Source organism: Chenopodium album, chromosome 8, assembly GCF_948465745.1.
Source record: "Chenopodium album chromosome 8, dcCheAlbu1.1, whole genome shotgun sequence".
Classification (NCBI taxonomy): Eukaryota; Viridiplantae; Streptophyta; class Magnoliopsida; order Caryophyllales; family Amaranthaceae; genus Chenopodium; species Chenopodium album.
Genome location: NC_137841.1, coordinates 25396994 through 25412327, shown reverse-complemented (window position 1 = coordinate 25412327; position 15334 = coordinate 25396994).

Sequence of the window (15334 nt, the reverse complement as noted above, 5' to 3'; positions counted from 1 at the left end):
CAAAAAAAAAAAAAAAAAAAAAAAAAAAAAAAAAAAAAAAAAAAAAACGTCGGAATACAAATAAACTTATGGTAATAATAGTTTTTAAAAATAAGAAACTTAGTGCAGATGCAGGACCACCTTTTCGGGATCCTACTTTGTATCGCAGTTTAGCAGGTGCTCTACAATATCTCACTTTCACCAGACCAGATATTTCTTATGCGGTACAACATGTGTGTCTATTTATGCATGATCCTCGGGAAACTCATTATGAGGCACTGAAACGCATTCTGCGTTATGTTCAGGGTACCATTGATCACGGTTTACATTTATATCCTACTGTTTCTCATCGCTTGATTACTTACACTGACGCTGACTGGGGAGGTTGTCCAGATACCCGACGTTCCACTTCGGGCTACTGTTGTTTTCTTGGGGACAACCTCGTTTCTTGGTCATCTAAGCGTCAGCATACATTGTCTAAGTCGAATGCAGAAGCAGAATATCGAGGCGTCGCAAACGTTGTTTCTAAGGCATGTTGGCTTCGGAATCTATTACTTGAATTACATTGTCCTCTACGGCAGGCTACTATTGTTTATTGTGATAATGTCAGCGCTATCTACCTTTCTGGCAACCCGGTACAACACCAACGCACCAAGCATGTGGAGATGGATATTCATTTTGTTCGCGAAAAGGTTGCGTTGGGGCAGGTTCGGGTCCTACATGTCCCTACTCGGTATCAGTTTGCAGACATTTTCACCAAAGGCCTACCTCGGGAATTATTTTTGGAATTCAGGTCCTGTCTTAGCGTACGACCTCCTCCCGCTACGACTGCGGGGGTGTGATAGATATTATATTTACGATAATATTTGTCACAGATTAGGATAATATTGTATATATTTGTGATATACTTCGTATCCTTATCATAATAGGATTACGACCCTTGTAAACCCTTATATATATTATTCAATGGTACACACTCCAACCAAAAGGAGTTTTCCCGAAATCTAACACTTTGTATTAGAGAAATAGATTAATTTATTCGTAGTTGCGGTCTAGCGAATATCATATAAATTCTCGCACTCATCAATTTATCGAGCCAAAATAACATTTTTTTTTATTCTACCCACCACCTATAGGTATATTTTTTCTTAAGCATTGTGTATGAACTATTACACAATACTACAATAGTCATACAACTAAATGAGCTGATAACATCTTACTAAATATAATCCATAAATATTTTGATATTGTTATAGATAAATTTCATATAGATTAAAGATACGTGTTGAGATTTAGAAATATGTTAGTCATAGTTCATCAAATAAACATGTAATGTACTCTTATAATTATAAATTAATATTTTGGCTTAAGAATCATATTCGATACGTAGGATACAACTTTTTATTAATTTAGTTTTACTCATATTGATGTCAATTATTATGATTATTCAATTCGATAGACACTTTTCTAATCATGCAGGATATATGAGAATGACTGTGCAACATTATAAGTTCATTGAAGACATAACTCCAATGAAGAAAAATGTGATAATTAATTAAGATACGAATAATACGCTTATGGAAACCACTAAACTTTGATAATCCAAATGACTATAATAGCATTGAGATAGTATTTCTTGAAGAAAATGTATTAATAATATATTCATAATAAATTCTTTAGTCACATACAAATTAAAACTATATTAATTCTGTTTTTTTTTCTAAACGTCTGTTTTATGATTACTTTAACATATTCATTTGATTATGAAATAAATACATTAGAAGAAGAAAAGAGCAATTAAACTTTTATAATCATATATGATAATAATTAATCTCATATTATATAAATTAGGTTAAATATTTATCATCACCGTGCAACACACGGGTTCTAATCTAGTCAACCTATAAAAACAGATAAAGTTATACAACCTATAAAAAATTAGTGGAAAGCCGAGCCCCTACTCCTCTAACAAAGCAGAGGACAAAGATAGACTATATTTCAAGATTTCATAATCAATCATATGTCAAAGAAAATTAATGTTGCTACCAAGCGTCGTCAATTATTTATGATGAGATTCGTCTGGCCTATATATGACTATAAAATGCATTGTCAAAATATATGCATCATGCATTGTATCCATTAATATTTGACATTGTTAGGCCCCTATTCTTATGAAAATAATATTCAGTAAAATAAGTTTAATTCAGCAAAAATAACTTTAATTCGGCAATATTTATTTCAGTACAGTAAAAATAATTTCAATTCAGTAAAAATAATTTAAGTTCATCAAAAATAATTTTAGCTCAATAAAATTAATTTCATTTCAGCAAAAACAAGATAAGGTGAATGAGGCCTTATTGTATTTAGACAAAAATATTAAGATAAATCCATTTTATAAGTGTATTAAATAAGAATGATCTAAATTTTGTTTTACCGTTTTACGGCAAGAATATCCCATAAGATTATTACTATTAATTTTTTTAGTTTACATTCTTTTACCATAATACTCTTTTTATTATTATTTTTATATACCATGTTCAACCAATTAAAAATAAATAACTTCATATTTAAGTCTAGGTGAAAAATTATACGAGATCGCAGAAATTAAAGTTTCTGTATACAATAAGATGAACGAAAAGGAAAAATCCTCATGGCTACAAAAGATTTTAGATTGTCTCTCCAACAAGACTGTATAAGCAGAATATTAAATTTTGAATTCATATCAAAATCTATACTAATATATTAAAAGGCGTTTCTAAAAACGTCTCTATGCCACGTACACCCCTCACTACACCACGTCACTAAAACAACTCCTTATTATGTCATGTCATCGACTCAATTTCTTAATATGCCACGTCACCCGCACTACCAGTGGTACTCCATGTTGTCTCAACTATATTTAAAAAAATATATATATATGGATGAGAAGGGTCGAACGCTTGACCTCTTGGAAGAGGCGTTATTGTTTAACCAGCTAGGCTAATAGCTAATTATGCTTTAATGTTGCACACTAAATAACATTATATAATAAAGAATTGAAAATATTTACTACATACATACTATTAAATGCTTTTAAAAATTAACAGTTGCACAACGATAAAAAGTAGTATACTGGGGCAACGCCCGGGCTACTCACTAGTTTAGTTCATTAATATAATAAACGTTTTTTCTTTGTTACATAAGATATTAAATGGAGGGCGTACATAAGAAAAAGCGATGCATCTAAATTCAAGTGAAGCATTTAAGAAAAAATGGAAGTCATTTTTTTTTTTTTTTTTGAAAGAAAAAAAAATGGAAGTTTTTTGAAAGAAAAAATGGAAGTTTTAATAGAGAGAATATCTAATAAACGCTTTTTCTTTTTATTATTAAATTCTCTCTTTTATTTCTCTCCAATCACATGAGCTCTCTTTATTTTTGTCGCTTTACCTCTCTCTATTCCAAAAATTGCCTAAGATATCGCAATCACAAAAGTTATGCATCTAAACAATAATGGAGGAAGTAATTAAAATAAATCAATAACATAATATTAAAACAAACACTAGGAATGACACGTGTCACTTCCTGCTGCTGTATTCACCAAATCAGAAAATCCTTGCCTAAGAATTTCACAAATATATATTTAGATCAATGTCATAAATAATCTTTTTTATACGAAGTAAAAATTTTTGTATGTTATTAAGGAAAAATAATGTCATTTATACATATATCAGAATAGAACCTAACGTTTTAACAAAAACACGTGTGTAATTTTTATTGGTATAATATGTTAACAAATATCAAAATAATATGCCAAACTATATATATATGCCAAACTATATATATATGCCAAATTGAAATATGGAAGAAAAATATTTTCATACCTTTAAATACATAAGACACACATTGAACAAAGGTAATGTTGAAAAAAAAATGCAACATATAAATATATATTAAAACAAAATAAAATGTCCATCACTTTGGATGATTATTGCGTGTTTTATTTACACTTGACATTACAATTAAATAGGAGGGAATTTAAGATAATTATTTTTTTTTTATTAACACTTATAAGGCATTGTGGCCAAAAGTCAGTCACTTTTTTTTTTTTTCAATCAGTCAGTCACTTTTCGTCATTGGTAGTTTCCGTATTTATAGTTCTTTTTTTTTTAACAAAGCTTATTTTTTGAATGGATATATATAGATTATGTTATGCAATTTGATAGTTCCATATTTATAGGCAACCAACAACCGTAGTATGCATTATTATCTAATACTACGTACAATACTTTATCTAATACAATACTTGTAGTTTTTTTTTTGAAAAAAAAAATAAATTAATGACATCATACAACAAAATGGTGGGAAAATATTTAATGAGGAAGCGACACTTAGAATAGGAAAGGGGGTGTATGATGTCAGCAAATTTCTCTTTTAGTAATAGTTAACTAGTTTTTTTCCTGAGCAATGCTCGGATATTCACAAGAAAAAAAAAATTATATTTATATATTAATTTGTATTATTTATAGATTATGTATACATTTAATATTTTATTTTCCTCTCAGAAAAAAATATTTTACTTATTAAAAGTAGTTGTTATTGTTCTACAGTATAATTTAGGTTTTGTATTCTCCTTTAATTTTTTTTATCAATTATCTTATTATCGTTGAAGGAAAAAAAATTTAAAAAAATTATTTTGGTGGGAAATTTTTTAATGTGAGCGCGACACATGTACCTTGGGGGATAATGCTGGTGATTACTTTAGTATATAGTATTGATAGATGTGTTGCTTTACTGTTGGGAATGAGGTTGCGATGTGTGTGTAAACTTGACTGGGTCTTCTCCTTTGACTCAGATTGTGTTGTTTGACTTCATATCTGGGTGGGTTGTGACTGATGTGGTTCATCGTAAGCGGGGCAAGTATGAAGCTAGTTGTTAGGCAATTGGGTATGGTTTCCTTCCTTTCTCTTTCTCTTCTCTAAGGGAATTAGAGAAGGAAGCAGATGTGTTGCTAAATTGTATCCAAAAGTTCTCGGAAATTCAAGACATTGGAAACGTGTTGCTGCTCATAGAATTTGCTATAGCTAGAGGAGTAAAGGGCCAGGTTCTGGGCTTTCCACTAATTTTTATTTTTTATTTATTTTTTAATTTTTTTTTTATATGTACGTTGTATGAATTTGTCAGTTTTTTATTTATAAAAATAATAGTGATTATAATAATAATAATTAAAATAATAATAATAATAACAAGATCCTCGAAGCAGGCGTGAGGGTGTCTTTCCACCTAATATTGCTCGACCTTTGTGTGGTGTTAAGTTGCTTGGTGGTCCCGCTAGTTCTGATTCTGGTTTTAGTGGTGAGCTTGTGATGCAGAGAGTGACCAAGACCATTGTCCTTATGGATAAGATCGCTATGCTGGATGATCCTCAGTGTGAGCTGTTGTTACTTAGTGCCTGTACCGGAGTTTCTAAACTCTACTTTGCATTACGTACTTGTCCTTCTAGTACTTTTGAGGTGGCTCAACGCACTTTCGATGGGGCTCTTCAATCTTCCTTGGAGCGTATTGTTACTTCTTCGGGGCCTAGGTTTGGCGACTGGCAGTGGCGGCTTGCCACCTTACCATTTTCATGTGGAGGGCTTGGTGTTTATTTCGCAAGTGATGTTCGTCACTATGCTTTTCTTGCTTCTCGGTTGCAGTCTATTGGGTTGCAGACACAACTTCTACGGTATGCTGGTGTTGTTGGTCTTAGACGAGCCTTTGAGGATGCGCTGGGTCTGTTTAATGGAACAGGGGAGTCTGACATTTTGAGTAATCCTAGTGAGGTTGCTGCCCCTAAACTCATGAAGAAATTGGCAGATATATATTTCACAAAGGTTACCGCTTCAGCAAACTCTGCTTTTTCTGTAACTCCTCGGCAATCAGCATTATGGAAATCACAACAAGGAGATCACACCTCTGCTTGGCTAAGGGAGGTCCCTATTTCGGGGTTAGGTCAGACGATGAACGCCAAGACTTATCGATGTGTGTTGTGCTACCGGTTGGATGTTCCATTGTTCTCTATCACGACGGCGTGCTCTGCTTGTTCAAGAGTTTTTACTGGGGATATTTACGATGATCACGTGGTTTCTTGTGCTGGTATTGTGGGCATCAAACATCGGCATAATGTTGTTCGGGATACCCTTGTTGATGTTTGCTATCGGTCAGGGATTTCAGCTAGAAAGGAGGTGGACATTGGGTTATTTGGAGGGAACGACGGGGCTCTTAGACCTACAGATGTGTTACTTTATTTATGGGACCGTGGTCACGATGTATGTGTTGACTTGACAGGGTCTTCTCCTTTGACACAGTCTGGGCTTTCTGACTTTGTTCCTTGACAGGTAGTAACTGATGCGGCCAATCGGAAGCGGGTCAAGTACGAATCCAGTTGTTGAGCAATCGGATATGGCTTCCTTCCTTTCTCTTTCTCTTCTCTTGGGGAGTTAGAAAAGGAGGCTGTTGCATTGCTTAAGCGAATCTAGAAGTTCTCGAAGACTCTGGATATTGGGGCGCGTGCTGCAGCTCATATCTTTACTAGGATCGGCTTTTCTAAAGGTAGAGGAGTGGGGGCCCAGATTGTATCTCGGCTTCCCACTAATTTTCTATAGGTTGTATAACTTTGTATGGTTTTAAGATATAATAATAATAATAATAATAATAATAATAATAATAATAATAATAATAATAATAATAATAATAATAATAATAATAATAATAAACGGGGTTGTCTGACTTTGTTCCTAAAATCGTGTTGTGTTTGCGGTGACTCAGCGGAAGCAGAACAAGTATGTGGCGTGTTGCAGGGCTATTGACTATGGTTTTCTTCCTTTCTCCTTTTCTTCGTTAGGGGAATTAGGGAAGGATGCTATTGCGTTGCTGAAGAGGGTTCAGGCGTTCACTAAGACTCAGGATATTGATGCTCGTGCAGTTGCTCACATCTTCAGCGGGATCGGGTTCGCTATAGCTAGAGGGGTGGGGGCCCAGATTGTATCTCGGCTCCCCACCAATTTCTTGTAAATTGATTAACTTTGTAGGTTTTTTGATATATTTTTTTATAATAATAATAATAATAATAATAATAATAATAATAATAATAATAATAATAATAATTTATCTATATTATTTGGGTATATATATTATGGTAATTTTTTTTTCATGCAGGAGTTATAAAGATAGTTAATTAAGCTACTAGTCCTATGTTCATGGGATGCGTGCAAGATTGATGTATGAAAGCTTAAAAGTATTTTTGTGATTTTGACTTATAACTTTAAAAACATCTATCAAGTGTAAAAGGAAAACTAAAATGTTAAGGAAACAAAATTAGATATAGAAGGGAAAAAAAATGAATTGGAGTGCATGTAGTTTATATATTACCTTCATTCTTAAAAAATATTTCCATATTAAATTTTCTTATGAAATCAAGTATTTGCTTGAAAATTATATAAGAAATTGACTTTCCTATAATTTAATGCAAATGAAATCAAGTATATGCTTGAAAATTATATAAGAAATAGTCAATCGTGTATCAGATTATAATTTGATTTATTAACACAATTTTTAAGTGATACGTTCTCGTTTGAAGATCGTAATTAATAATGTCATATTTTGTGTTTTTTTTGCCATTTTACATGATTTTTTCTTTACAGAAATGGTACTTTTTTTTTTCCCAATTCAGAGTATTAATTCTTACCACTTTAAAATTGATCGTAATTAAATTTTTTCAGTTCAAAAGTTAGCTATTTCCATTTTTCATTAAAATTGATTTATTAAATTATTGATGATTTTTTTTACTATAGTTTTTCTATTATAGCTTATTAATTCAAATCTTTGATTGGAAATTTGGAATAATATTACTTAACATTATTTAAGTTTAAGGGCCAATAATTGAGACAGTTCAAAAGTTAGACACGAACTTTTTACCCCCTGAGGACTTTGGCTTATATAATAAAAATAAAATGTAATTTCAATATTCATGATGCACCATTGCATATGCTGAGGTCCATATAAAAATCAAAACCGGATTCTTTTAAGTTGAATTCATTATGAGATTTTCATCACTGCTGTGGATATACTTACTTCGTTTTTTATTTTTTAGTTGACATCATGGGACTTTTGCGTTATTCACAATCTAATTTTTGACTTTTTTTTATTTATCTACGACAAAATATATATAATGCAGGTTCTTCTTTAAAATTGTCTCAATGTAAATTTTATAATTTTTTTTTTTAAGTTTACAATATCGATAACTAGAAATATTATTTGTTAAAATAGTTTGTTGGCAAGCGATAATATAAAGGTAGTATATTATCACCCAAATCATCATGGACTCTTGATTTATGTTACGGCCCTTATGGGGTAGTTAGTTTGTCTATATCAAAATCATCTCAAATTCTACTTCAACTATACTCCCTCCGTAACCAACAAAGTGTTGGGTCATTTGGTAAATTTCTTATGTTAGAAAATTCTACATGTTTGGGGTTCGAAGCCTACCAAGTAAGGGTGTACTTCCCTTATCTTCCCCTAACTCCCAAGTGTCTAGCCCGCAAATATTAGACAATATATTTGTGAGGGTTAAGGTCTAGTAAGGGTCCTCCTTATCAAAAGTGTGTATATAATGAGAAGAGAAAGAATATAAAAAATATTAAAAGTAAGATATAAAATCATTAGTGAAAAGGAAAATAATAAAATATTAATATGAACAGAGTATAAATTTTCAAAAATGAAATTAAAACAATGTTTATTCAAATGAATAGAGAGGGAGGAGTAGTCAGTATAATAATTGTATGACGAATTGACGATAGACGGAGAAAGTTGCATGGTTATTCAATTAAGGACATAAAGAACAGGTGAAGGTGGTGTGGTGTGGTGTTGAGTTAACTCGTCTAGCTTAAGTATAATTATTTCCTTGTGTTATGTGCGGAATAGGAAGTAGTTACATATTGTCTTTCAGAGCAATTAGAAGCCCAATAAATGCAGGATTAGAAGGCCAAACAATCAGTGCAATTTCGATTTATATACTTCTTAGAATATATGAGATGCATGTATGTTTTGGCGTTTCGTTTTTTTGCAGTTTTTGATTTAAGGTTTTTGTTCATTAAAAAAATCTCATTTACAATCTCGTTTGAAGCATTTATGAAGGAAGAATCGCATAAGTGTTTTGCAATATTGTGATGGCCGGCGGCATAGTGATTTAGGCTGAATGATGGGCATTCTTCCGAGTGTATAATCAGAGAAGACAACCTTTCGATTTTTTTTTCTTTTCGAGCCCCTTCTGTTTGATCCGTAAAAATGTAATGATTTGTTCGCGGACTTGTTTGTGGCTAACCTTAACTATTTTTGGTCATTACACGAGGAAAACTGTGTTTTATATAATCTGTTTGTAATTAAAACTAAATTTTGTCTAGGTAATTACCAAACGACACACAAATATATTAAAAAAATCGCAGATCTCGTGGATCAAACAGGTTTGCAAAAAAAAAAAAAAAAAAAAATCAAACTCTAAATCGCAAAGCACACCCTCGTTATCCATTTATCATTACAAAAATTGAAAAACCTGTGTTTTAGATCATCATGATACACCCTACTAAGGCTATTTTCATCCTCAAAACTATAAAACAACATGTTTTTTACATAAATCAAAATTCTCAATCAGACCCTAATACGAAATTTGTATATGAATCATGGAAAAAGATTCGAAACCCAATAAACCCGATCTTTGGGCGGAATTTTGGTCTGAGTTTCGAATAGATTATACAAGATTTTTGGGTGGTTAATTAAGATCATGAGTGAAGAACAATGATAAATGTTTTATTTTCTAAATTTTAATTTTAATTTAATTTTTGAAAATCATTTTAAAAAGATAAAATAAATTTTAAAATACTATAATTACGTTTTTTTTTTAAAAAAAACATGTATTTATAGTACATTTAGGCTTTTAAAAATAAATAAATAAAATTAGCCAATTATAACACATGACACATCATCATGTTATGGTGCCAACCATTATTTAGTGTTTAAAAAAAAAAAAAAAGAAATCCACATCTAGATATGGCATATACGGAGTGGAGTGGAGTGGAGTGGAGTCTAGATATGTTGCAATTTGGGCCTGTAGACACCTAAAAATGTCTCCCCAAAATCAAACTCGATGATAAACAACCTTTCAGCGCCATTATTGGTCGGGTTTAGTATTTAATCTTTGGAGTGCTTAATCCATATTAAAATTCATATTTTCATTTCATAAACCAACCCAATTCCTAGCCCATTTCCCCAAACCTTCACTTATTTTCCTCTTTTCGTGCCTTTAAATCCAAAATAATTCATTTCGTATCCTTTAAAATCATTCCTTTCGTGTCCTTTTTATAAAACATTTAATCCATTTTATTTTGGTCCATAATCTGGGTCCAATGATTTAATAGTTGGATGGGGCTTTAAAAGAGCTTTCCAACGATATATTATAAGCCCAAATCCAAGTTATAACGAATAAGTTATGGCCAAAATATTAAACTGAGCCCAAACCGAACCTAAGCCCACCTTACCTACGACCCAATGATCATGTGGAGGGTCCAAATTATTTAATCTCATTCCTAAACCAATTAGGATTAATTGGAAGCTTCTATAAGTTTCTAAAAGATCTTAATTATCCTTTTTGAAAAGATAAGATTAAAGAGTTTGAAATTGAATAAAACTCCTTTTTTGAAAATCCTATTTCTATCCGAATTGAAAGACGTTCAAAGATAGACAGATATTATTTTTGTGCCTCATAGTTTTTATCCAAATTTTATATGGTTGGATAGCCCTTGAAATTATCTTTCCAATGATATATTATAATATCAATTCCGAGTTATAACGGAAAAGATATGAATAAAATGTCAAACTATATCTAAAACTAACACCGTCTCACTATTTTGGCCATATCTTTTATTCTATAAAATATTTTAATCTGATTCTAATTGGGTTTGAAATTAGACTTCAAGAGCTTTCCAACGATATCTTATTCATCTTATTCCGATTTTTGGATCAAAAGATATGATAAAAACAAAAACCGCAAAAACTGCAGTCTATCGAGTTTATTCCGATTTAATTCGGATCTTATCTTGTTTTTTCGACCCTTCTTTTTTCTCTATGAATAGAGGTCATATCACCCCTTTTCCAATGATCAACAAGCTTGATGATCAAATCCTTCTCTCTTTCTCTCTTTGACACCAAAAATCATTCTTCTCTCTCTCTCTCTCTCTCTCATATTCTAAGCCTTAAACCTATATTCCTAATTACACCATTCTTCCCCTTAGTACTCCAATGAGTCCATACAACACCCAAAGTTCTATACTTAAACCAAGGTGTGAAAGGTACAAATAACTGAGGGTTTGGACCAAATTAACTCTACTTTTTATTTAATTTAATTTAATTATTTTAATTTGATTTATATTTTTATTGAAGTTACTAACAGTTTATTCATGATGTAGCAATTCAAGGAAGTGCAGAAAGTGAGTAATTAATCACTTAATTACTCTTATTTTTATTCTAATATTGCTAGCATCATGATTAGGTTATTTTATATTTGATTTGACTAACGATATTATTGTTAAATTGCTTCCAATATTAATGTTTATTCTATTATTATTATTATGATCACCATATTGCATGTTTAAAGGGAATATGTAATTCAAAATCACGCCTAATAAGATAATTTGGACGACCGGTTTATGTAATTGATAATCTTGTTATTAATTCAAGTGATCACAATATTTTAGAATTATGTGCTGCATTAATATTCAACCAATTTAGCTTAATAATAGTTTGGAGCGAATTGAATATTTTGTTTGTATGCCTTTGAGATCGCAGGAATCATTTTTCACTATAAGAATCGAGTAGAGGCCAATACGGGCGAATGTGACTCCATGACTCACTTCGTACCATCATCCCCGATCCTCCTTTCGTGGTTCCGAACCATATGGAGTTAGTAATCTCATGGATTATGAATGGGGTGTAACCTTCACGGGTCAATCGTTGTTGCCTATCGTTGTCCCTTAATCGTGGTTGCCTTTTATGATCCGCGAACGGTTTACAAGTTCCTTAAAAACTTGTTGGCGGCTCCCTACTTTCCTTATCCCTAATCGTGTTATGTCAATTCCCACTTCCTATGAGTGCCAAGCATATTCACCACATGTTTTAACGTAGGCGCACTTCGAACGACGCCTACAGGGCCCGTGGAAGAAAATACTATTACCAATCATCAATATATAATACTAAATCATTTACCGTTAATGACGACTTGAGTCACTTTTTGGTGTTGTTTTCATTCAAAGCTTTTTTTTTTAGCATACAAAAATCATATAACATTTTTATTTGACCAGCATATTTCTTTTTCTTTTTTTTTTTTTTGACAAAGGATACAAACAACTACATATAAATATTAAAGCAAATAGAGTGAATCGCCGCTTCTCCTGCTATTTGATGAGCCCTGTAGACACGCTGACGATCCACCTTATAAATACTACAAACCTGGAAGCGCAAGCCAAGCTGTAAAATTCTCCGAAAAAGCCATATATAAGCGACATTGCCCTGGCCCTCTCCGCAAAGCAAGGAGACAAGATTATATGAATCAGTCAAAACTGTAAGAGATAGAAACCCGCAATCAAAAGCCCATTGAAGCCCATACAAGCATGCCAATGCCTCCGCATGTAAAGGAGTGGAACAAACACCGTAGTTACTCCCACCCGAGATCCGCTCATCTAGTGGGTCATCGTTATCCATACACCAGCCCATTCCAGCTTGTCGAGAATCTTGAACCAAGAACCATCTATTTGAAGAGAAAGTAAAGAACTCCCATGAGGTTCCAGGCCAAGCTGAGCAATGTGAAAGCCAGGCGGAGAAGAGGCACAACTGTCTGCCACCGCACAAATAGAAGTACTATCTGAGTTGACAAAGATTGAGTGATTCTCCATGACCTCCCTAAACAGAGAATCAAAAGGTCGAGACACCGAAGAATCCCTAAAGATTCTGGAGTTTCAACATAACCACAAGGTCCAAAGTGTACCGATAAAGGTACCTAGACAAGTACTTGATGGTCCATCCTGACTGATAAAAAGTCGGATATAATCTTGGATCCAATCTGAGAGAGAAAGGTCTCCATTAAATTCTAAGCGAATGCCAAGGCATCCAGCCTTCCACACCGAACGTGCATTACAACGCATTCTGAATAGGTGTTGTAAATCCTTTGGTTCCGTACTACAGAGGTCACAAAAAACGTCTTGAATCGGAACCCCTCTGTGATTAAGTTCCACCTTAACCGCAAGAGCGCGGTGCAACAGCTTTCATAAAAACAACTTCCATTTAGAATGCAACTAGAGAGACTAGAGAACCTTCCAGAAAGAGTTCGTAGCAGAAGGTATGGCAGCAAGAGAAAGTTGTTGTTGAAGCATAGCATAACCAGTTTTAACCGAGTATTTTCTAGAAGGAGTACCCGCACATTAAAAGAAATCATCTTGAGTTTTATCAGGGGCCTCCATTGCCAGGATAGTAGAAGCATCCGCAGGGATAAACGAGTTGACAACTTTGGTAGTATCCTAGCCCTTTGCCTGATGATTGATGAAAAAACTAACAGTATGAGGGCCATAGATGGCTCCAAAATTCCAGGTTTGAACTCCGGAATGCACCCATTGACCCACTTAGCTGAACCAGCTAGAGTAGACTGGCTGTTTCCAATTTTCCAGCTACAACCTTGTTTGAGAAGGGTGTCCGCCTTTAGTAACCCTCGAAGGCCATAGGAATGCCGACCAGAGTAACGGGGCCGAGAACTAGATTTGTTGGAAAGAAAGGTTGTGCGAGCACCAAAAACTTTAGAGACTTGCAACTGCGGGTTGGTAAAGAGTCTCCAAACCTGTTTCATTAACAACGCCTTATTTAAGGAGGACAAGCAGCGAATTCCCAAGCTACCCATCCCGCGAGGAAGGTGCATGGTATCCTTATTAACCCAATGCATGCCTTTGTTTTCCGAGTGCGCCTAGAAGAAGAGCATGAGAAAGGAGTCAATTTTCCCCATAACCAAGATTGGCAGGTCATAGCAAGCTAGCACATGGGAAGCCATTGCAACGAGGATTGAGTTAATGATAATTAACTTCTGCGATTGTGACAAGCGAGTAGCATTTAAACAATGGATTCTTCTAATAATTTTGTCGATGATGAATTGGAAGTGGTCTTTCTTCTTCCCAATGAAGTCAATAGGAGCCCCCAGGTGATGATCGAACACCTGAACATGTTTCATTTGGAATATAAACTTGAACCCGACTTGAGAAGGCGTGCCAATATTCAGGCTGAACTTAATCAAAGATTTTGACAGGTTAAGCTCTTTTCCCAAAATCTTGGTAAACCTTTGAATAATCCGCATGATATTAGTACAGGAAACAATTTGATATGTCCAATTTATATAGTGTTTTACCCCCGTCCCATGGTCATAATTAGTGGTGTTTTTGGCTCTTTAGAGCCACTTTTATTACTAATTTGTGTTTTCTAGTGTTTTTGTAGTTTTGCTTGAGTTTTGTAGGAAATTGCACACTTTGAGCGTTTTCCGGGTTTTTCACGAAGCAACTACGAGCATTAGGAGGACACGACCGTTTTTGAAGGCCAGGACCGGTGAGAGCCGGTGCTTAAGGGCTCGGTATGTGATGCCGGGGAAATCGGATCGAGTATTCAAGACCCAAAGAGGAAATCCGGATTGGGCCAAAGAATCGAGCCCAATCGAAGTCCAAGCCTTGAAGAAGAAGCCAGGCCCGATCGGGCAAGCATACGCCTGATCGGGCGGGCGCGCACAAAGCAGTACCAAGAAGAAAGGCGCGCCCGATCGGGTGAGCGTAGGCTCAATCGGGCGCGGCGCACCAGCAAGGGCGTAGAAAAAAAGGCGGGCTGGATCGGGCGGCCCTTCGCCCGATCGGGCGCGTGTTTTTTAGAGACCTGATTAGTTTTCGTTTAGGTTTTTGTTTTAGGGAGGTTTAAGTACGATTTTTGTACGTAATTTTGGATTACCTTCTTTTTTAGACTTTTTCTCTCTACTTAGAATATTTTCTCTCTCTTCAACTCTCTTAACATTGTTCTTAATTCTATTCCTTAATCCAGATTTCTTTCGGTAACAATTTCTTCTCTTTTAATTTTAGTTATTTAATTTAATCCTTCCATTATGTTTTGCTTTATTGATTTGGTTAGTTTAGATTTGATTATGGTTGAGTAGTTGATATATCCATTTTATATAGTGTTTTACCCCCGTCCCGCGGTCATAATTAGTAGTGTTTTTGGCTCCTTAGAGCCACTTTTATTACTAATTTGTGTTTTCTAGTGTTTTCGTAGTTTT